At 39.5% G+C, this 23,689-nt stretch overlaps 1 pseudogene; it reads left to right on the top strand.

Moving 5' to 3' along the window:
* Positions 1–17,074: 17,074 nt before the first annotated feature.
* On the top strand, positions 17,075–17,425 carry LOC143686523 (riboflavin kinase pseudogene; annotated as a pseudogene).
* The last annotated feature ends 6,264 nt before the right edge of the window (positions 17,426–23,689 follow it).

Raw genomic sequence — 23,689 nt, 5'->3', positions numbered from 1 at the left:
ACACCTAGTGCCCAGTTCTTGGTCTTTAAATATCATTCTTGACTAAGCCAAGGTTCCTTAGAAAAAGAATGATTCAAGGGCAAAACAGGGATGGTACAAGTTGAGCCTGGAACAAGAGGCTTTATATACTTATTTATTTTACAAATAAATGCTATAAATGAAGATTTTAAATTTTATTTAATAATCCATAAAGACCTAAGAGTTCATACTGAAATGAATAAGTAAATAAATGAAAATTCAATGGTGAATGGCATATTTACATAGAACCAAAGAATTTTCTCATGAAAATTATTCATTGCAGTGGAGGGAGAAGGGAGTAACTTTGTAGTGGCGAAAACTGGCAGGCACCATCTTTATCAGTAATCAAAGTGAACACTACCAAAAATGGATGTGTTGGGCAGTATAGTATCCCCTGCCCCTAAAGTTCTCTATGTCCTAACCCCCAGAATATGTTACCTTACAAGAAAGAAGGGACTTTGCACATGTGATTAAGTTAAGGATCTTGGGATATGAAGTTTATCTTGGATTATCCAAATCAGCCCAATGTAATCACGAGGATCCTTAACAGTAAAAAAGAGGGACTGAAAAGGGAGTCAGAAAAGGAAATATGATGATGAAGGCAGAGTTTGGAGAGATCCAGTTACTGGCTTTGAAATGGAAGGTGACCACAAACTAAGAAATGCAGTAGCCCCTAGAAGTCAGAAAGGCAAGGAAAGGGATTCTCCCTTAGAGCTTCCAGAAGGAAAGCATCCCTGTCTATACCTTGATGTTAGCCCAACGAGACCCATTTTGGGCTTTTGATCTCCAGAATGTTAAAATAATAGACTTGTTTTTTTGTTTTCAACCACTAAATTTGTGTTAATTTGATATAGCAGTCACAGGAAATGAATACAATGAGATAAACTGAAATCTTGTGCCACCTGACAGGATACAATGAGAGGAAATTGGCATTACTTACATGATATTCCTAACAAAGGCGGAAAACCTGAATGTAGTAACAAGGACATATTAAGAAACCCAAATGGAGGGAAACTTTGCAAAATGACTGGACTGTTATAATCACATGTCAAAATCGTAAGTGTCAAAATCATGAAAGGAAAGTAACGATCAAGAAACTGGTCCATATTAAAGAATATTAAAGGGGCACGACAACTAAATGCAACATGTGATTCTGGACTGGATTCTTCTATAAAAGGCATATTGGCACATCTGATGAAATTTGGATGAGATCTAAGAGTTAGATGGTAGTAAAGTATTGATTATAGTTACATAGGAAAATGTCATTATTTGCAGTGAGGTGGTTCATAGGTTTAACCTCAGTATTATCACTGTATAACTCTATGAATCTATGTGTATTACTTTGTGCATTTGTGCATATCACCTTATGAATTTATGTATAAAATTATGTACTCCAAAAGTATGTAGAAAGTAGGAAGTAAAACAAAATGTCTGCGGCATCTGATTGCCCTTGGTCACATCTGCAGATGCTACCCCTAGTCACGTCCGCAAACCCTGCCCCTGGTCATGTTCGCAGAACAGGGGTCCTCTGCCCGTGTCCCATCTCAGAGGAAAAAAATTCCATACCTTTCCAGTATATTCAGAATATCCTGGGCTCAGACTTTGGATGGGAGTCCTCTGAGACTGCCTGCAATAAAAGTATGTCCACTTCTCAGAGGCTCCCAAGATTTCTTGGGTGTTGTTCAGAGTTTTCCACTGCTACAGTAAGAAATATATACTAAAGAATTCACAGAATATAGTGCTTCATGTCAACAGTTTACTCTTAAATGGCTTAAAGGAAAAAAGTTCATTGTTCTGATCTTGCAACTTTTCTGTAAGTTTGAAATTAATACTGTTAATTTTTATTTAATTTAATTATAACATATGCAACATATAAGTTGCCATTCTAACCATTTTAAGTTAGTTTTTATTTTAAGTGTACAACTCAGTGACATTAATTATCCATCATCACCATCCATTACCAAAACTTATTCATCATCCAAAATAGAAACTCTGTACCCATTAAGCAGTAATTTCATACCCTCTTCTCTCCAAAGCCCCTCATAACCTCTGATATATTTTGTGTCTCTATGAATTTGAATTTGCCTATTCTAGGTACTTCATATATGTAGAATTATACAATATTTGTCCTTTTGTGTCTGGCTTATTTTGCTTAGAATATTTTCAAGGTTCATCCATGTTGTAGCTGTGTCAGAACCTTATTCCTTTACATGGCTTAATAATACTCCATTGTATGTATATAAAACATTTTATTTAGCCACGCATCTTGCTGATGGACATTTGAGTTGTTCCCACCCATTAGCCACTGTGAATACTATTGCTATGAATATTGTTTTACTATCTGTTTGAGTCCCTGTTTTCAGTTCTTTGAGGTACATAGGTAAGAGTGGAATTGCTGCATCATATGGTAATTCTATGTATAACTTTTTAAGAACTTGCCAAACTTTTCTACAGTGGCTGCACCATTTTACATTCGCACCAACAATGCAAGAGGGTTGTTTCTCCACACCTTACCAATATTATTATTTTCATCTTTAAAATATTAACCATCCTAGTAGATGTGGAGATTGATTCCATTTTGAGCAAATAAAATAGATCAAAACTGTATGGGAGGTGGCCCACAGTGGCTCAGCAGGCAGAGCAGTCACCTGCCATGCCAGAGACCCAGGTTCGATTCCTGGTGCCTGCCCATGCAAAAAAAAAAAAAATGGTATAGGGGGATAGGAATCTATATAAAAATGTCTATGTATATTCATTTAGAAAGATAAACTCTGATAATATCCACTGTTACCCATTTTTTGGAGAGGCTATGTTAAGGACAATAAAGAGAGGACATACCCTTCTCATCTGATAGATTTCTATAAAATATATAGAGAATATAGAATACAGAAATATTCTTTTAATTCTTTACAATGGACTTCTGGAATTCGTTGAAATTTTTTTGAAGAAAGAAAAAGAATAAGCAAAAGTGATCACAACATTGTATAGATAATATTACAAGATAGCACATTTGAGCCCCAAATCTCTCTTTATTTTTAACTAAAACACCACCATCAGTGTCATTTATTTGGATCTTGATGTGTTCAAACATTTTGTATTAAAATACAAACATTCCTAGAAAGAATCACTTTATGTAACTCATGGGTACTTGACACTATTACAAGCATTTGACATTAATATCCATCATCACCATCCATTACCAAAACTTTTTCATCAACCAAAATAGAAACTCTGTACCCATTAAGCAGTAATTTCATACCCTCTTCTCCCCCAAGCCCCTCATAACCTCTGATATATTGTGTCTCTATGACACAAAAATTTCAGAAATTTCAGAAACTAGGTGAAAGTTTAGGGGATAAGGGAAATAAAAGTGAAGATAAGGATTTAGATAGGGTCACATTCAAAATGCTAGAGAATGTTATCAAGTAGGGTTTAATTGAGTTTCTAGAATTAGCTAAGATCAAGGTTCCACTCCCTGGAAGTTGAACCAGGTCCCTAGAGCTGAGACTAGGACAGAAAGTCAAGATTAAATACTGTTACTATAGATTATGTGTGGTTCTTTCCAAACCTGGCAATACATCAAGATGATTAATTCATTCATTTAAAAATATCATTTATCTATTATATGTCAGAAAATGCTCTAGGCAGTGGATAATTAATATCAGTGAACAAAAGAGATAAAACAATTTCTTCCCTCCTGAAAATTACATTCTAGATTGGCTGAGAAGGCTGTTAAAAGTATAGATTAATGGGCACCAAACAAATGAATCAAATCTTAGGGTATTCCAGGAATCTATATTTTTAACAAAGTTCCCAGTGTGCTGGTCTGAAACTGCTATGTACCCAAGAAAAGCCATCTTCTTTTGATCCATGTTCTTTTTTTTTAATTATTATTTGTATGATGTATGGTGGGGGTCACATTTATTCTTTTTCCATGTGAGCATCCCCTTTTTATAATATTGCAGCATTATTTGTTGAACTGTTGCAAATAATATTGCTGCAAATAATATTGCAGCATTATTTGTTGAACTGTTGTCTTTGTTTGGTTTTTGTTTGTTTATTTGGGGGGAAGTGCATGGGCCAGGAATGGTCTCCTGCATGGCAGGTGGGAATTCTACCACTGAACTACCCTCACAACCAACAACCCATGTTCTTTTAATCCTGATTCATTATTTGATTATATTGTTTCCATGGAGATGTGACACACCCAAGTGTGGATGCGAACTTTTGATTAGATGGAGATATGACTCCATTCAAGGTGAGTCATAGTCAGCTTACTGAAGTCTTTAAGAGAGCTTACAGAGAGAGAAACAGTTCACAGTCAGCATAGACACAGACATTTCGAAATGCAGAAGCATCAGGAGAAGCCAGGAGCTGAAAAAAGCAAGATAGGAATCAGCCCAGAAGACATCATGTGCCTTTCCATGAGATGCTAAGTAAGCCAGAAAACCTGGAGAGAGCAAAGGGAAGCTAATAGATGAAATTCAGAGTTCATGCCTGAAAATGTAGAGCTGTGTTCCAGTAGCCATGTTTCTTGAAGATGATTGTAAATGATACAGCTTTCACAATGTGACTGTATGATTGTGAAACCTTGTGTCTGATGCTTCTTTTATCTACCTTATAAACAGATAAGTAAAACATATAGAACAAAAATAAATAATGGGGAACAAATGTTAAAATAAATTTAGGTTGAAATGCTAGTGATCAATGAAAGGGAGGGGTAAGGGGTATGGTATGTATGAATTTTTTTCTATTGTCTTTTTATTTCTTTTTCTGAATTGATGCAAATGTTCTAAGAAATGATCATGATGATGAATATGCAACTATGTAATAATATTGTGAATTACTGATTATATATGTAGAATGGAATGATAATAAGTTAAGAATGTTTGTGTTTGTTTGTTATATCTTTTTTAAAAATTCAAAAATTAATAAAAAAAGATAAGCCACTATCTCATTAATAAAAGAAAAAAGAAAGAAAAGAAATTCAGAGTTCATCCTGGAGTAGCTAAGTGAGGGCCCACAGATGCTTAAAGAGTAAGCCACTAGAATCGGAAGCTAAAGGCAATGGAACTGGAAATAAGGACCAGTAGATGCTAGCTACATGCCTTCTCATGTGACAGACATTAGCCTTTCTTTGGAGTCAAGGTATTATTCTCTGGATGGCTTAGTTTGGACATTTTATGCCCTCAGAACTGTAAATGTGTAAGTTAATACTTCCCCTTTATAAAAGCCATCCCATTTCTGGTATATTGCATTCCAGCAGCTGTAGCAAACCAAAGCAGATTTTGGTACCAGAGAAGCGGGGTGCACAGTTTGCAAACACAAAGCATGTTGGAACAGCTCTTTAAATGGCTAAGGGGAAGATTCTGGAAGAATTGTAATATGCTTGATAGAAAAGGCTTGAATTGCTTTCAACAGACTGTTGGTAGAAATGTGGGCTCTAAAGATGCTCCCAATGAGGCCTTAGACAGAAATGATGGAAGTATCATCGCAAACTGGAGGAAAGGCAACCCTTACCAGAGAATTTGGCAAAATTGAGTGCTGGTGTTGGATGGAAGGTGAAATTTGAATGTGACAAGCTTGTATCTATAGCTAAGGACATTTCCAAACTAAATGTGGAAAATACAGCCTGGTTGCTCCATGCAGCTTATAGTAAAATACTACAACAAAGAGATAAGCTAAGACATGAACTCTTGGGTATAAAGAAACCAGAAATCAATGGTCTGGAAAATTCCAGGCTTCCAGAGAGTAAAACCCCAGGGAATAGTGCCCCATTTGAGGATTTAACCAAACATGGAACCAGTCAGCCACTTCAACACAAGCCAGGATTGGAGATGGAGTTATCCAGAAAGGATCTGCGTAAAGTCCTATTGTCTTATGGCTTTTATCCCTGTGTGTAACATGGAAAATCAGGACATTTTTTGCAAGATCCATATGAATGGAACCATTGCTAGCCTAGACTAAAAGGGCAAAAAAAATTTCTTCAAAGGCAGAACCGTGGAAGCTAAGGTCTGAAGCCAAGAAATCTTGGGCCAGGAGAATGGACTCGCACATCCACATGGAAAGGGTGAGTTTGCCCCTGAGGCAGAGGATAGGCCTTCTGCATCAATGTTTAGGAAGAATTTTGGTGCCCTAAACCTCAGAAAGGGAAGAGAACATTTCCTGGGGATTGAGGGGAATCTGCTGGTGACCACCCCATTGTTCTGAAAGGGTTGGGCACGTGCCCTGGAACTGGAAGAGAGTCAAGATGGCTGCCCTGATGCTTGAAGAGAGTGAAACTGAAAAAAGGTGGTCTCCCCAATGTTCCCCAAGTTTCAACCCTCACCCCAGTGTTTGACAAGAACAGAGCCATTGCAAAAGTCCTTGGAAAGTGTATTAGTTAGGGTTCTCTAGAGAAACAGAATCAACAGGGAACACTTGCAAATATAAAATTTATGAAAGTGTCTCACGTGACCGTAGGAACACAGAGTCCAAAATCCACAGGGCAGGCTGCGAAGCCGATGACTCCAATGGATGGCCTGGATGAACTCCACAGGAGAGGCTCACCAGCCAAAGCAGGAATGGAACCTGTCTCCTCTGAGTCCTCCTTAAAAGGCTTCCCATGATTAGATTTAGCATCACTAATTGCAAAAGACACTCCCCTTTGGCTGATTACAAATGGAATCAGCTGTGGATGTAGATGACGTGATCATGACCTAATCCTATGAAATGTCCTCATTGCAACAGACAGGCCAGCGCTTGCCCAATCAGATAAACAGGTACCACAACTTGGCCAAGTTGACACCTGTCCCTAACCGTGACAGTCTACCCCTTGTCAACTTGGCATCTATATATATGTATCACCTTAGACCATACTTAATTTCCAAATGAAAACAAATAAGCACACATTTTTTTTTCTTTTACCTGACAATACTCAACTTTCCTGCATATAACTGGAAACACATTAAATCTCTCCAGAATAGGGTGCAAATCCTTGGGCAACATTCATTCTTAAACTTGATATCTTACAACTTAAATAGTATAATATGAACCAAACAGCATTACAGTCCTCGTTTCTGTAACTGATCACGTGGTCGAAGTTCATATTTATCACTACCTTCTTCCACTACCCATTCCATGTTCCCTTTCCCCTCAGCAAGCACTTCAGCTGGCCATGGTTCTTTGCCTGGTGGGGTGACCCAAACCTTCATTCCTGAAGTTTCAGAGCCATTAGTAGTCCTGCCTGGATTGTGTTGTTGCAGTTTTCCATTGATTTTAATCACAGGGCATGGTAGTACTAATAGACGCCCCAGGGGATCTACTATATTCCAGGAAAACTCTTCTTTACCTCCATTATGTAGTTGCAGTCCTACTTCCTTCTGATAGTCAGGGTCAATTACCCCAGACAATAATGCAATCCCCTTCTTGGCGTGTTGATCCAGAGGCATAAGTAGCCCAAAGTGACCAGGTGGCAATCTTAACTTCCAGTTCAGTGATATCACTGTTGTTTCTCCTGGAGGAAGCACACCCCATTTTGGAACTAAAACCTGTAGACCAGCAGAACTCAGGATAGCAGGGACAGGAAGCAAAAATTTTCCTAGTGGATCACTAGGGATAATAGTGAGTGGCACCACACCCATTTCCACCCTTTAGTTCCTGGACCCATGGATCCTGGCTATGGGAGAAACAGCACCATACAGCGGACGCTGATTCAGAGCATACACAGCTTCCTGGAGAACATTACCCCAGCCTTTCAAGTTTTTGCCACCTAGTTGGCACCGTAATTGAGTTTTCAAAAGGCCATTCTACCATTCTATCAATCCAGCTGCTTCTGGATGATGGGGAACATGGTAAGACCAGAGAATTCCATGAGCATGTGCCCATTCCCGCACTTCATTTGCTGTGAAGTGTGTTCCTTGATCCGAAGCAATGCTATGTGGAATACCAAGACGATGGATAAGGCATTCTGTAAGCCCACAGATGGTAGTTTTGGCAGAAGCATTGCGTTCAGGGAAAGCAAACCCGTATCCAGAGTATGTGTCTATTCCAGTTAGAACAAATCACTGCCCCTTCCATGAAGGGAGTGGTCCAATGTAATCAACCTGCCACCATGTAGCTGGCTGGTCACCTCGGGGAATGGTGCCATATCGGAGGCTGAGTGTGGGTCTCTGCTGCTGGCAGATTGGGCACTCAGCAGTGGCTGTAGCCAGGTCAGCCTTGGTGAGAGGAAGTCCATGTTGCTGAGCCCATGCATAACCTCCATCCCTACCACCATGACCACTTTGTTCATGAGCCCATTGGGCAATAACAGGAGTTGCTGGGGAAAGAGGCTGACTGGTATCCACAGAACGGGTCATCTTATCCACTTGATTATTAAAATCTTCCTCTGCTGAAGTCACCCTCTGGTGTGCATTCACATGGGACACAAATATCTTCATGTTTTTAGCCCACTCAGAAAGGTCTATACACATACTTCTTCCCCAGACCTCTTTGTCACCAATTTTCCAATTATGGTCTTTCCAAGTCCCTGGCCATCCAGCCAAACCATTAGCAACAGCCCATGAGTCAGTATACAAATGCACCTCTGGCCAGTTTTCCTTCCAAGCAAAATGAACAACCAGGTGCACTGCTCGAAGTTCTGCCCACTGGGAGGATTTCCCCTCACCACTGTCCTTCAAGGACACCCCAGAAAGGGGTTGCAATGCTGCAGCTGTCCACTTTTGGGTGGTACCTGCATATCATGCTGAACCATCTGTAAACCAGGCCCGAGTTTTCTCTTCCTCAGTCAATTCACTGTAAGGAACTCCCCAAGAAGCCATAGCTCTGGTCTGGGAAAGAGAAGGTAATGTGGCAGCAGGAGCGGAAACCATGGGCATTTGTGCCACTTCTTCATGTAACTTACTTGTGCCTTCAGGACCTGCTCTGGCTCTGTCTTGTATATACCATTTCCATTTTACAATAGAGTGCTGCTGTGCATGCCCAACTTTATGGCTTGGTGGGTCAGACAACAACCAACTCATGATAGGCAACTCAGGTCTCATGGTAACTTGGTGGCCCATGGTTAAGCATTCAGTCTCTACTAAGGCCCAGTAGCAGGCCAAAAGCTGTTTCTCAAAAGGAGAGTAGTTATCTGCAGCAGATGGTAAGGCTTTGCTCCAAAATCCTAAGGGTCTGCGTTGTGATTCTCCTATAGGGGCCTGCCAAAGGCTCCAGACAGCATCTCTATTTGCCACTGACACTTCCAGCACCATTGGATCTGCTGGATCATATGGCCCAAGTGGCAGAGCAGCTTGCACAGCAGCCTGGACCTGTCGCAGAGCCTCCTCTTGTTCAGGTCCCCACTCAAAATTAGCAACTTTTCTGGTCACTCGATAAATGGGCTAGAGTAGCACACCCAAATGAGGAATATGTTTTCGCCAAAATCCAAAAAGAACAGCTAGGCGTTGTGCCTCTTTTTTGGTTGTGGGAGGGGCCAGATGCAGCAATTTATTCTTCACCTTAGAAGGGATATCTCGACATGCCCCACACCACTGGACACCTAGAAATTTTACTGAGGTGGAAGGCCCCTATATTTTTGTTGGATTTATCTCCCATCCTCTGACACGCAAATGCCTTACCAGGAAATCTAGAGTAGTTGCTACTTCTTGCTCACTAGGTCCAATCAACATGATATCATCAATACAATGGACCAATGTGATGTCTTGTGGGAGGCAGAAATGATCAAGGTCTCTGTGAACAAGATTATGACATAGGGCTGGAGAGTTGATATACCCCTGAGGTAGGACAGTGAAAGTATATTGCTGATCTTGCCAGCTGAAAGCAAACTGTTTCTGGTGGTCCTTACTAATAGCTATAGAGAAAAAAGCATTTGCCAGATCAATAGCTGCATACCAGGTACCAGGGGATGTATTGATTTGCTCAAGCAATGATACTACATCTGGTACAGCAGCTGCAATTGGAGTTACCACCTGGTTGAGTTTATGATAATCCACTGTAATTCTCCAAGACCCATCTGTTTTCTGCACAGGCCAAATAGGAGAGTTGAATGGGGATGTGGTGGTAATCACCACCCCTGCATCTTTCAAGTCCTTAAGAGTGGCAGTAATCTCTGCAATCCCTCCAGGAATCCGGTATTGCTTCTGATTTACTATTTTGCTTGGTAGGGGCAGTTCTAGCAGCTTCCACTTGGCCTTTCCCACCATAATAGCCCTCACTGCACGAGTTAGAGAGCCAAGGTGGGGATTCTGCCAGTTGCTCTGTATGTCTATGCCAATTATACATTCCAGAACTGGGGAAATAACTACAGGATGGGTCCGGGGGCCCACTGGACCCACTGTGAGATGGACCTGAGCTAAAACTCCATTGATCACCTGGCCTCCATAAGCCCCCACTCTGACTGGTGGTCCAGAGTGACGTTTTGGGTCCCCTGGATTTAATGTCACTTCTGAACCAGTGTCTAATTATCCCCAAAATATCTGATCATTTCCTTTTCCCCAATGCAGTTACCCTGGTAAAAGGCCGTCAGTCTCCTTGGGGAAGACTTAGAGGAAGGTTAACAGTATAACTTTGTGGCAGTGCAACAGGTTTCTCCCCCATAGGGACCTGGCCTCCCCTTCATTCAAGGGGCTCAGGGTCTGTAAACTGTTTCAAGTCTGAAAATTGATTAAGGGGCCGTGACTCTGTGTTTTTGTAATTCAGGTTAGACTTCTGTTCCCTTGACCTAGAACTCTTTTGTTTATACAGCTCCAACAAGAATTTAGTAGACTGACCTTCTATTGTATTTCTAGGCACCCCATGATTTACTAGCCAATGCCACAAATCTCTACGTGTCATATAATTTTGATGCCTCCTTTGAGTTTGTTGTCTATTATAATAGCCGCGTCTACCCTGTCTTTGGTGATTAAGTGCTGCCTCCTGGCTTCTGCCAACTCGGGATCCTGTCATCCCCATTGTGTTTAAGGATTCCAGCTCAGTGACAGCAGTTCCTACAGTAATATCTGACCTACAGGAAGTGCAACCACAGAGCTCTTGAGGGATGATGGTGCTAGTCTCACAAACTTATTTCTCACTGTTCTGGTAAAAAGTGCATCCTCTGGACATTCCTGGGGTGTAAGAGCAGGCTTTGCATGATAAATCCACTCTAACATTCCAATCTCTCTAAGCCTCTGGATCCCCTCATCTACATTATACCAGGGCAGTTCTGGCATTTCAACCTCAGGTAATGTTGGCCACCTTTTGATCCATGTTTCAAACAACCACCCAAACAAGCTGTTAACACCTTTTCTAACTGCTCTAGCTATAACATTGAATGCAGAATCTCTGCTTAGTGGACCCATATCAATAAATTCAGCCTGATCCAGCCTTATATTCCTCCCACCATTATCCCACACCCTTAAAATCCATTGCCACACATATTCCCCTGATTTCTGCCTATATAAATTGGAAAACTCACACAGTTGTTTTGGAGTATAATGTACCTCCTCATGTGTGATACTTTGTACCTCACCTTTAGGGGCCTGTTGGGACTTTAGTCTAGTTATAGGTCTAGAAGAAATGAGGGGTGGTGGGGGTGGGTCATGAAAAGAATTAGAAATATCTTCCAAACCATTTGCTTCAGGGCCTTCATTTGCAATTTCATCTGGTGAAACAGGATTAATAACTCTATGGCTAATCCCTTCAGGAAGAGGTTGGGTGGCCAATTCCTCAAGGCAGGCTGGAGGTGGGGCAGCTATGTCCTCAGGGCAGACTATTACAGGGTTATCTAGAGAAGGCTCAGCATGGTCTACGGTTTCAACCTCACCCCCAACATCATTATCAATCCATATGTCACCATCCCATTTTTCAGGGTCCCACTCCTTTCCAATCAATGCCCTCACTTTAACGCCAGACACCGTTTAAGACTGAGATTTCAGTTTACGTTGTAAAGTTGCTACTCTAACAATAAGATTCTGAGTCTGATTTTCAAAGATCTCAAGTCTACGGCTACAGGAAATAAGATTTTCCTTCAGGATACTCATAGAAACCTCTACATCTTTCAGACGGCACCTAAGCTTCTCGTTTGAAGCCTTAAGCCCATCCCTTTCACCCCTTAATGTAGACAGTGTATCTAACAACAACCAACCAACATCTCTATAACTCTTATTTCTACAAAACTCTGTAAAGGTGTCAAAAACATTATCCCCCAGAGTCTGGCTTCGTACAAGCGAAGCATTAGGAGAATCGAATGATGATATTTTGACTATCTCCTTTGCCAATTCACTCCATGGTTTGGGAGTGTCATTCTGATTATGGGAATCAGAGTCCTTAGTGTCTCTGAGTCCAGTCAGAGTAGAAAACCATTCATAAAAACCCATTTTTAAAAGATTCTGTTTCTTAAGAACCACTCCTGGTACCAAGATGTATTAGTTAGGGTTCTCTAGAGAAACAGAATCAACAGGGAACACTTGAAAATATAAAATTTATGAAAGTGTCTCACGTGACCATAGGAATGCAGAGTCCAAAATCCACAGGGCAGGCTGCAAAGCCGATGACTCCAATGGATGGCCTGGATGAACTCCACAGGAGAGGCTCACCAGCCAAAGCAGGAATGCCACCTGTCTCCTCTGAGTCCTCCTTAAAAGGCTTCCCATGATTAGATTTAGCATCACTAATTGCAGAAGACACTCCCCTTTGGCTGATTACAAATGGAATCAGCTGTGGATGTAGCTGACGTGATCATGACCTAATCCTATGATATGTCCTCATTGCAACAGACAGGCCAGCACTTGCCCAATCAGATGAACAGGTACCACAACTTGGCCAAGTTGACACCTGTCCCTAACCATGACAGAAAGAGTGGGACTGCTGCTGTCTCAAGCCCTAAGGCTGATAAATGGCACTCACACTTTGAAATCCTGTGGAGTATGCCGTGCAGGTTTTCAGAACTGTTTGGGTCCACTGACTCTGTTTTCCTTTTGATTTCTCCCTGTAGCAATGGCAATATTTATGCTATGTTTGTTCCCCTTTTGTATATTGGAAGCAGATAACTTGTTCTAAGTTTCAAAGGTCCACAACAAGAGGAGAATTTTGCCTTAAGAGAGACCATGCCTATAACTGATTTGGTGAGATATTGTAACTGTTTCTGATTTTGTGTTGCATTTTTATTGTTACTGAAATGGCTTAAGCCTTTTGTCATATTGTGATTGAATAAATGTGTTATATATATAGAAAAAATATGCCATTTTGGGGTCCAGAGGATGGAAAGTACTGGTTTGAAACTGTTATGTATTCCAGAAAAAACAAGTTCTTTTGATCCATGCTCTTTTTTTTTTGTATGCTGTATGGTGGGGCCATATTTCTTTATTTTTCCAAGTGAGTATCCTGTTATTGCAGGACAATTTATTGAATTTTTGTTTTTTTGTTTTTTGGGAATTGCATGGACTGGGAATAGAACCAGGGTTTCCCGCATGGTATATGAGAATTCTACCACTGAACTACCCTTGCACCCCCATCCATGTTCTTTTAATCCTGATTCAATATTGTAATGGGGAACCTTATCTGATTAGGTTGTTTCCATGGAGTCATGACACACCCAATTGTGGGTATGAACTTTTGATTAAATGGAGATGTGACTCCACTCCATTCAAGGTGGGTTTTAATTAGTTTACTGGAGTCTTTAAAAGAGCTTACAGAGAGAGAAACAGTTCATAATCAACATAGACACAAACATTTGGAAATGCAGAAGCCCCAGGAGAAACCAGGAGCTGAGAGAGCCGACAGAAGGTAGATAGGAACCAGAGCCCACAGACGTCACTATGTGCCTTTCCATGAGATGCTAAGCAAGCCAGAACCTGGAAAGAGTGAAGGGAAGCTAAGAGATGAAATTCAGAGTTCATCCTGGAACATCTAAGTGAGGGTCCACAGATGCTTAAAGAGTAAGCCACTGGAATCAGAAGCTAATGGCGATGGAACCATGACAAGGCCAGCAGACAAGAGCTATGTGCCTTCCCATGTGACAAATATCGCTCTTTCTTTGGAGTCAACATATCATTTTCTGGATGCCTTAATTTGGGCATTTTATGTCCTTAGAACTATAAACTTGTGAGTTAATAAATCCTCTTTATAAAAGCCATTCTATTTCTGGTATATTACATCCTGGCAGCTTTAACAAACTGAAATAGATTTTGGTAATTGTTATTCAGGTAATTTAGCTCCAGTCTGTGGACAGACATTTGAAATCGTTGAACTAGTCCATGCTAGGAGGACTCAGGAATTCAGGTCAGGAAATTTTATTATCAAAACAGAGACATCCCCTAGAAGAAGAGTTCTAACTGTGAGCAGAACATGCCTTAACTATACTATTGTTTGAGTCAAGGTAATCAGAGGACCACTTGGGATGCACAGGTAAACAGAAATAAAGCAAGTCCACGGTCAACCCAAAAGAGAATGTGGCTGATCTGGCTTAATTATCATTAAATATTAATAATTATCATTTATTGACCATTTGTTACATGATAGGTACCTTCAAAGTACTTACATGGATTATATTTAAATCTTCAGAACCCTGTGAATAAGAAAACTGACTTTGAAGTGTGAATTAACTTGCCCAAGGATCATAACTAGTAAATGCTACAATATAACACTATATAACAGACTTGAATCTTCTAGCCCAGATTTATAAAGATTTTTCCCTGCAGGAGACAATGCTGTTACAGTGTAATTTTGGATCATTTTAAATTGTCCAGTTCTTCATCTCAAAAATTTCAGATGTTTCTGTCTTCAAGGTTGGGTTCAATTCTAGTTTCTGATTCTATCACATTGTATTATTCAGAGCAGGCACCAGAAGATCTTTTATCTTTTTTTCCTCCAGTGGTGGAAGGGTGGAGGTTTGGGATGAGCAATGAGGAGTAAGAGGGGATATTCTTTTTCTCCATTTTAATTCTGTCTCTGGTTTTCCAAGTATTCTCCCCCCTTCCATTCTCTCCAAATGAAAACTCAAAGTCAGAAATGGGTAACAAGAAGTTCTGGAAATGTAAATAGCATTATCAGAGGAAGAGAGAATCATTTATAGTTTCCTCTTCCCAACTCAAAAAAAAGTATAAGGACATAGCTCATATTTCACATATTGTTAAAAAGTAATTCATGTGTTGAATTTTCCACTTGAATATTTAAGGTGCCATGTTTCCAGTATGCCCTGAGTGCCTTCTGCAAGAGTTTGGTTCTAATTTAATATCCTTCCATTTTTGTCAACAGCTCATGTAAGTGCTGATAGCTCAAACAAGCAACATATACTCTTCAATCATTATTGTTTCAGACAATTATTTGGCCAAATATTTATTAGTTACTATTATGTCATTTATCAGAAGTTGTTTTTATTTGTTTATTGAACTACCAAATCCCTAATCCAGAACTTAAACTGAAGTATGGTAACTTCTTATAAGCACGCTTTTGATTTATGAAGAGAAATCTGTACCTTTCTCCCTCCCTTTTCCATAGTCCTCTACTTCTTTCCAACCCTTTACTAGCCTCTTCCATCGCATTGTACTGCATCTCTGTTCAACTGTGAAAACTCTTTACATTTGAACTTTTCTTTAAAGGTTCCTTTATTTACAATAGCCTAGTCAAACTCTGGCTTTTTCCTAATGGCATCTTTAACCTTGAAACGTGTATAATGAGAAATTCTTATTTTCTTCACTTCCTATGACAAAATGGACTAAGCCTTTTCCCTGCTCCCTACTTCCCTTTATCTAACTTCATGCAACTTCCATTTTTTTGCCTTCCTTGCCACTGCTTGTGTCATCTGTTCCTTGTCCTTGTGCAGTCTGGCTATCTAGGCTACATTAGTTTACAGTTTTTAAAAAAAAAGTTAGGATAACTCTGGATATGTCCAAATTATAATAGTTTGAATCATGGCTAGCTTGATTACTGGATTTAATTTGCCTTTTGCAAAGTGTCCCCTGGATATTTCATTTGGAACTTCTATCCACCCTGTCTGCTCCAGTTAGCACACCATGTCTTCCATATTCTTCCTCTATTTTCTTTCTTTATTTCCTGCCAGATGATAGCCACTTCCTTGAAGTGGCCTAAAGTAACATTTTCCCCAAGTTCCCAGCCAAGAAGCTTCTAAAAGAAAAATTATAGGACCAAAGAGACAGTCGGGACATCTCATTATACTTGTAACTTACCAAAGTCCCATGCTGTCCTACCTTCAGTATTATTTTAGCACAAGGTTTAGATTCTTCTCTCTCCCATCTGACACTATTATCCTTTTAACTTCAACATCTATCCTAACCTTTTTAACACTATGGACTCCATATCTTGACAACCAAAAATCACTCCAGCTCTCTGCATCACCCAAATCATATCACAAACTCTGCCTTCTGATGGAATTTATCCATTGTTAAAATCTCAAATACTGAGTTTGATTTCACTACCCTCTATTTTCAACTATCCCCATCCTATCTCTGTTCACTGCTCCTTAAAGGAATTTACATCCAGATAGACCATATAATTATAAATGAAGAGGTCCCAGGTTCAAGACCAAATGGTTTCTCTCTTGCCTGATGTTGTCTATTTGACCTAGATCTTCAAGGACAAAATCTATACATTTTGTTATTCATCTCTATACCCATACTTTGCTCCTTGAATGGTAATTGGCACATAGTAGACACTCATAAATGTTTGATGAATGAATGGTCATTCTTGAATTATTAAATATTGGGCATTCTTGATAGACTTTCCAGATATCCTTCACAATAATATTGGGCAAGCAATAGAATTGGAGGAGCAAAGGGTAAGGAAAAGATGACAAAGAAAATCTTTCTGCAAAAATGTTTCCACTTTCCAGAGATGTAACCTTTCAAGTGCCTGGAAGCTTTGGCTGGGTCAGGCTAGGAGAGACCCACTGCGGTGCTAGGTCATAGCCATGTGGTCAACTGTACGCCTGAGTGGCCGAGCTCTCTTCCGTGGTCTCCAGTTGGTCCAGGTGACCCCGGTTGGTCCAGGTGACCACACCAGATGTACAGACTGGGCCTCACTCCTTGCCTCAAGCGGGTGGTGTTTTGAGGCACCTACCTCCTTATGTGGGGGCCAGGTGATGTGGGGCTTCAGTCACGGCTCCAAGCAGCAGGGCATCTTTACTGCTAACTTTCCTGAAAAAGTAGTCAATAATCTTCCAACTAATCTATCCACTGGCATTTATTATGGTTTGGCCAGGGTTGGAAGTGGAGATGTCCATAAGATGGTGGTGAGCATAGGATGGAATCCATACTGCAAGAATACAAAAAAGGCCATGGAAACTCACATCATACATACCTTTGAAGAGGACTTCTATGGGGAAATGCTCAATGTGGCCATCGTTGGCTACCTCAGACCAGAAAAGAAGTTTGAGTCTTTAGAATCACTTATTTCAGCAATTCAAGGTGATATTGAAAAAGCTAAGAAATGACTAGAATTACCAGAACACTTGAAAGTAAAGGAAGACAATTTCTTCCAGGATCCTAATATCAAAATAATGAATGGCAACTGCTGAAAAAACATCTTATTTATTCATTTACAGTTTTCTTGTATTTCACTGCTCATGACTACACAGTCTCATGTTGGTGATATTTTAAAAATCAATCATTTTCCTGTAGCTGTGAATTAGTTCAAACAGTACAATGTAATTACTATATTTATGCTTCAGCTGTTAGATTAAACCCATCATGCCGCAGTAATAAAAAGATTTCATTTAAAATTCAAGATTGTTTTTATGTAATATGTTAATTACAAACTCAAAGCATTCTAAAATGTACCATTAGAAAGGTCTTAAGTTTCTTATGATGGAAACAAAACATATATATAATGGGTAAAAAGTTTGAGATGAGGCATGATTCTTAAAATACCAGTATGTATGTTGGTACTTGTATAGCATGTGCTGCAAAACAGAGAGGCTTGTAGAAGTAAATATATTAAACAAAGGTTTTGATAGTCTAACCTAAGAAGAAAAAATCCAGACTTTGTATTTTTTATAATTGTGCATTGATTTTTTTTACATTAATATAGTTTACTATAGACATGAAGACTTGTGAAATTTCATTTCAGTCATTTCCTTCATGAGGTGAAATCATTGTACTCTTTTTTCCATTTTTACATTAACCTGCCTCAATTCTAAATGGTCTTCCTCCCACATTTTTTTTTTAAGTCAAAGAAAATCTATAGTTTTCAAATCTGTAGTTCTCATTTTTTGTGTTGGATAACATTTTTCTCCTTAAGAGGAGATACTCTTGTTCTTCAGCATTTTTTTATGCATTTTTCCCTTTAAACAGTTGTCAGTGTCGAGTTTTTCATTTTGTTTTTTCCATTTAAATTAGCTTACAATGTACATTCACAGGAGACTGAATCTACCTTTACCATTCTATCTTTCACTATATGAACAATGATGGCCATGCATATCTGCATTGTACTTTTAGAAAAAAATACTGTAGTTTCTTTAAGGTTTAGTTGAACATATAGCAGTTCATTTATAAATACCATTTATATATGCAAGTTTCTTAAAGAACACAAAATTCTTGGGACTCCTCTCCCCTGAAAATATTTAAGAGCCAGTTCAACTATGAAAAAGCTTGAAATAAATCTTTTTCATGTTAATTACAAGCTGAAAAAAATCTAAACTCTGTAGTTTTGTATGTTCGATGCCAGTCTAAAGAGTGCCTGTAGCTTGAGGGGAAAGCATAAAGTTCTAGTTAAATCTTTATCCCATACATTTTCCTTCCTGCTAACTATGTGATTTTTGGCTGTTTTGAGTCTTCGTTTGTGTAGGGAGAAATTTGAAATTGATATTTGGGAAATTAAGGTTACAGATTGCTTTGGGCCTCTGAAATACTACATTGTATCATTTTTCACTTGAGCACTGGATTTGTTGGAAAGTAGGAGCAGTATATAGAAGGTAATTTTAAAGATGAAAACAACTCATCATAAATAAGTTTTCCTAAACTGCAAAAATGAATTAGAATAAAGTATATAGAAAAACATCTAAAGTCACATTGGATTATTGGGAAACATGGATAAATTCAGGCAGTTGTATTTTACTTGATGGTTTATGATTTTGTGGCAAACAGCAGCATGTGGCATTTTTCATTTACTTATAAAATATTTAGAAAATGTAATTTAATGTTAGAAATAAAATACGTGAACAAAAGATGCCTCAGTTATTTTATGAAGCAGAGTTAAACATCCAAGTATAACGACAGATTTGTGTTTATTTTGTTTGACTAGTTTGCTGCTAATTATGTCCTCATTTAAGTATACAAATTCTTCGATAGTCTACTGTTGCCTTGTATTTTTTTAAATGGCCATTCTTTTTAAAAATCTGAATGTCAACATTTTCAAATGTTTCTTATGAAAAGTTTATATTTATGTATTTTAAGAAATTACAGTAGTACCATTTTAATTAATCTAAATGCTTCCAGGTATTGAAATAAATCTTGACTAAGAGAAAAAAATGTGTTCCCACTTTCCCCATCTCCCATGAAATCATTTTTTTTACATTATTTAACAAATATAAAATATTAGTACCTGAGTATCATGTATAAACTGTAGGGGAGACAGAAATTCAGAGGAGAAAAAAACATTAACTGGTAGAAATAAAATGAGGTAAGTCAGTAAATTCAGGAGAAATTAGGTCAGTAAGGGTTACGTAGAAAAGCAACAACATGAAAAGAGTTGAAAGCAGAATTGTGCAGGATTTCTTTTTTGCAGCCGTGCTAACGTATTACAATAAGTAAAGCACCTGAAAATTAAGTAAATAGTTGTAAAAGGCAATTCAATATGTGCTTTAACTAATTCCACCTTTGGAGAAGTCTTGTGAGTAATTTGGGAGAATCTGAATTATAGATAGAGGGATTAAATTGAACTAGTGTTATCAAGAATTTCTGGGTACTCCACACATCAGTTGTTTCCTCCATGGACTTTTGTAAAACTAAGTATAGGCAATGAGTCTTGCAATTGTACACACTAATTGTCTCACCTATTCTACCCTTGCATTATAGCCTGGAAGGATTTTTGAATTGATAAATAGCAGAAGCTTATTTTCTTAGTGACCTATATAAAATAACTAAGAATTTTTTAAATATTAACAATGTTCTAGTTAGGTTACTCTTCCCGCCCCTTTCTGACTTTTCCTTGGATCTTCCCAGAGGATGTGGTGAAGGTACAACATAAATTTGAAGATGACAGACTTCTTGAGAAGATGTGGGAATGGGGAGCTCCAGGACTTAGGTCTTCCACCAAAACAACTATTAAAGAGGCATGAACTGTCTGAAACAGCTATTTTGGAGTTCTACAGGCCAGAAGAACACTGTACCACATCCAGGGAAAAGCAGAAGGAAGAGGCTGATAAACTACTGGAAGGAGAGTAAATTGTTCTCTCAATTTGGCAGCTACTGGTGCCATCCCTCACAGTAGGCCTCCTTGGGGTCCAGTCCCTCCCTAGCTCACTGGTGAGAGAAAGGGACATAAAAACCCTCTTACCCAAGAACAGGGTGGCCATGGCTGATCAGTGATCATGGCCTTTGAATAGTGAATTCAGGTTGCTGGGGACCCAGCTCTGAGGGCACCTGTTGTTTCAACCTGCACCAGACAAAGGCAGTGTCAGCCATCATTTCAACCCTCCTCAGATAAGGGTAGAGACAATGGAGATTTAGAGACAGTGCTTCCTCAGAGCTGTGGAGGACATTTAGCTGAAAAGGCGCATTTACTCAGCAGGCAAAGAAAGCTCAGCTTTGGGGAGCTATCAGAGAAGATTCTGGAGCCCTTCCTGATCCACTCCCCAGGGCACTTTGGAACTGACATGCACCCCTTTATGGGTCCCTGGAACTATTCTGGCTGGGAAAGACTGACTTGGAAAAGTCATCTCCTTCATGCCCTCCTCCAAGAATTTAACCTCCAGGTAAAAGCAGTTTAAGACAATAAAAAGAGTGTGAAAAACTATACAGGCAGAGAGTCTGGGACAAAGTCCTGACAGCTTCAAACACCTGGGAGAGGGAAGTCTGCCTCCTCGTGAAAGAGAGAGGACAACTAAACTCCCATAAACAGGAAAACCCTGAAACAATTAATAATCAAAAACCCAGGACAAGGCAGAGGCCCAGAAAGAGGAGTAAAATCCTAACACTGCATTTCCTTGGGCTGATCTTCCTCATAGCAGGGCTGAAGCTCAAGAAGATCTCTGTCTTATTACCAGCTTGTTATAAAACCAAGAAACAGATTCCCAGGAAATAAATCTAAGAGTTAATGTTTTAAAATATTAAAATCCATGGTGTGCAACAAGAGGACAAGACAAACAAAAAACAGGAAATAATGGTCCATCCAAAAGAAAAGGATAAAAATCCAGAGAATACCAATGAAGAAGATGGGAATGTGAACATACCAAACAGAGCCCTTAAAAAAAAAAATGATCATGAAAATGCCCAAGGAGATGAAGAAAAGTGCAGAGAAAGAATTAAAAGATATAAGGAAAACAATGAATGAGCAATATGAATCTAAATAAAGAGATATATTTTTTAAAATAAACAAAACAGAAATACTGGAGTTGAAGACCACACAATAACTAAAATGAAAAATAACCAGGAGGGTTTCAAGAGCAGATTGGAGCTGGCAAAAGAAAGAATTAGTGAACTTGAAGACAACACACTTGAAATGAGTTAGGCTGAGGGTCAGAAAAGAACAAGTAATACTAAAAGTGAAAACAGCCTAAGACAGCTATGGGACACTATCAAGTGCACCAGTGTACACATTATGGGAGTCCCAGAAGAAGGAGAAAGACAGAAAGGAGCAGAAGAAATAGTCAAAGATATAATGACAGAGAACTTCCCAGACTTAGCAAAAGACATGAATATGCATACCCAAGAAGCTCAGAGAACACCTAATAGGATAAACATGAAAAAAATATATACCCCATCACATTCTGGTTGCATTATCAAATCCAAAGAACAAGAAGAGAGTTCTGAAATCTGCAAGAGAAAAGCTATCTGTTACATACAAGGGAGTCCCAATTAGATTGAGTTCCAATTTCTCATCAGATACAATGGAGATATGAAGGCAGTAGGTTGAAATATTTAAGTGCTGAAGGAAAGCAATTACCAGGCAAAACTTTATATCCAGTGAGACTCTCCTTCAAAAATTAGGGAGAGGAAAAGGAATCAAGATGGTGGGTTAGCAATGTGCGCATTTTAGTTCATCCTCCAGAACAACTAGTAAATAACCAGAAACAGTACATAACATCTCCTACGGGCACATCAGTTACTGGATACACAGCGTACCCCAGTCTGGACCAGCTGGACCGGCTGCAAGCCTCCCCAGAACCATGAGTTCCCCAAGCTGCGGTGGCTGGTGCCCCTCCCCCACAGGCTGCTTTCCAGAGGGGAAAGGAAAGAGACTTTACCAGCAGCAGGGGCTGAGCCCAACCAAATGCCAATCACGGAATTAATTAACAAATTCTGACACTAAAAATAGGCCCCCAGCTCAGGTGAACCTGGTCAAAGCAGAGGTCACTCATTTAGACCTGGCGTCAAGGGGGCAGGGCTGATGGAAAAAGAGAAAAAAAAAGGAAACAGAGGTTTTTGTGGCTATGTTTCTATGGAGGCTTGACTACCTTTGGATTCAGCGGCAGGACTTCTCAGGCTGCACCTGCCCAAGGCGTAGGCAGAAACAAGCTTGTTTGAGGGCTTGTCTGGAGGTTGTGCCTTCCTCAGGGGAAGGGTGAAGCCCAACTCGGGTGGAATCCCTCACTCAAGGAATTCAGACACCAGGGCTTGGTAATTTGAAGCCATTAAAACCAGCCTATGACCTCTCCTCTGTCTCCACCATATCCCCAGCAGGGAGAGTCTGCTAAAGTTAAAGGTACCACATCACCTTATGCTGGTGGGGCCTGCGCCACATACTGGGCAGGATAAGAAAAACAGAGACCAGAGACTTCACAGGAAAGTCTTTAAACCTGCTGGGTCTCACCCTCAGGGAACACTAATGCAGGTAACTCTTTTCTCCTGATAGGAGGCCAGTTTGGTCTGGGAAAATCTGGCTGGGGTCTATAATACCTAAGTAGACACTCCTAAGGGTCAGAGGGAAAAGGTACCATACAAGCAGGGCAAGAAACAAGAAAACAGGAAATGAAAAATTCTCCTCTGTTAAACAAAACCCAAGCTAGAGCTCCAGAAAAAGCTGAACTGAATGTCAAAGAACAGATAGACAACAAATTCATCCAGCAAGAAAACCCTAGGTAAAAGTGAAAGCAATCTCCAGAACAAACTAATTAAGGTAATTAAATGCCTAGGCACCAGCAAAAAATAACAAATCACAATAGGAAAATTGAAAATATGGCCCAGTCAAAGGAACAAACCAACAATTCAAATGAGATACAGAAATTGAAGCAATTAATTCAGAATATGAACAGACATGGAAAACCTCATCAAAACCAAGTCATTGAATTGAGGGAGGATATAAAGAAGACAAGGAATGAACAAAAAGAAGAAATTGAAAGTTTGAAAAAACAAATCACAGAACTTAAGGAATGAAAGGCACAGTAGAAGAGATGAAAGAAACAATGGAAACCTACAATGGTAGATTTCGAGAGGCAGAACATAGGATTAGTGAACTGGAGGATGGAACATCCAAAATCCAAAAGAAAAAGAAAATATAGGGGGAAAAATGGAAAAATATGAGCAGGGACTCAGGGAAT

Source organism: Tamandua tetradactyla, chromosome 1 (genome assembly GCF_023851605.1).
Source record: "Tamandua tetradactyla isolate mTamTet1 chromosome 1, mTamTet1.pri, whole genome shotgun sequence".
Lineage (NCBI taxonomy): Eukaryota > Metazoa > Chordata > Mammalia > Pilosa > Myrmecophagidae > Tamandua > Tamandua tetradactyla.
This window is presented reverse-complemented; position numbering and strand designations above follow the sequence as displayed.